Below are 1,717 nucleotides of genomic sequence, written 5' to 3'. Positions count from 1 at the left end.
AAGTTAGAACGTTTCAAATTCTCCATGAGAGCACCTATGTCTGCAGCCAGCACTTTGCCCCAGAGGATCGAAGCACATCAGCCAGTGGAACAATTTGGATTAGACAAGGAGCTGTGCCTTCTAGATGTCACTGGAATGATTGGGGTAAATGGAGGACAGTGTTGGAACATTTTTTTTAAATATTCTAAACAAAAATGTGTCATGAACATATTTCCCACATCTAGGGAGAAGTTCACAAGCTCGTGACTCTGTTTACAGGCGAACCAAAGAGCGTCTTTGGTTCGCTCTGGTCAGGATGACTCCCAGAAGATGCCCGACCCAGAGGATTGCTCAAAGGAGGAATTGCCTGTGTAACCCAGGTTGAAATGGCCTCTTCATAAAAATAATAGTAAATTAGATAAATTGGAAATAAATAAATGGGAGAATAAATAGGGAATTAATCGATCTTAAAATTGTTTTAAAAATATATGTAAAAAAGAGCAACACATTAAAATTGCTGTACTTTGATTTTTCTTTGATATTTTAATTGATTAGAGAAACTGTATAAACCAGTTTTGCTTTGTCAGCTAACTCTCTTATTCTGAAGGGTTACATTTATGTGACTAGTTTCAGCCAATCGGGTTGCTGCGTTCTCTGACGTGAGAGAGAGAGAGAAGAAACAGAGAGCGCAGAGGCAAACGGGATTGTGCTGAAAAAAAAAGAGGGACAGATAAGAGAAATTGACCACTCGTAGCTGACTTGCTGTCTAAGACGAGTTTTTGTTTTGTTTTGTCTTATTTCTTGAGAAGGAGCTTTTCGCATTATTTTTTTTCCTCACCCTGACTGCGTTCGGGATCATCTTGTGTGTGTTGTGGAACTGGACTTGGCTTTTTTATTTATTTTTTATTTATTTATTTATTTTTTTTTTTCTTACGTTCGGCTGGGATTTGGACTAAGGAGTCTCGGATCATCACTGAATTGGATCTTCCTAAGGAGAACGAGATGGCGAGCCAACCCGGGAGCTTAATGACCATCCAGTAGGAGCTACGCCTTCTGCTGGACATTGCCAACCCCGTAACTTGGTATGACCTGCCTATGTTGTCGTGCGCATAAGCAGTGGGTCACTGAAACAGAATTAACTGTTGGATCATCGGAGGAAACAAGACATCAAATCCGAAGCACAGTTTGACCTGTCCTTGCTGAATTGTTCTGCTGTGTTGTTGTTTTGCTGTTGTTTTTTTTTACTCCTTAAGGGAAACACCAAAGAACTAAAATAGATTAAACAGATTAGAACAAACTGTAAATTAAAACAGATAAATAGTATTAACTAGAACTTAAATAGAACTATAACCTAGGTAAAATAAATAGTATCCTTAATTTAGATTTATAAAATATTCTGAAAGAAACTGGAAACTATTTTTTTCTGGAATTTGTCATTTTGTGTTAATTGTGTAATGTTGTTTGTTCTTTTATTGTTCTTTCAACAAATAATAAGCCGGCTGTTTTTAACTTAATTTTTTTGGGGGTCTGTGGTCATTAATTCAAAATACACTTCTCACTACTCCAGTAGCCGAACCTAGCTCTGATTTTATTACTAGTTCATTAACTGTAAACACATAGTGAGTGTTACACCTGCAGCTGCAGAGGCAAAATACCATGACTACGCCTGCCATCGTTCTCCGGGTTAGTATTACAGAAAATGTCTTGTAGAAAAAATATATGGCAGTGAAGGACATTG

This window comes from Poecilia formosa, unplaced genomic scaffold, assembly GCF_000485575.1.
Source record: "Poecilia formosa unplaced genomic scaffold, Poecilia_formosa-5.1.2 Scaffold32, whole genome shotgun sequence".
Taxonomy (NCBI): domain Eukaryota; kingdom Metazoa; phylum Chordata; class Actinopteri; order Cyprinodontiformes; family Poeciliidae; genus Poecilia; species Poecilia formosa.
The sequence above is the reverse complement of the archived record's forward strand: the minus strand, read 5'-3'. Positions refer to the sequence as shown.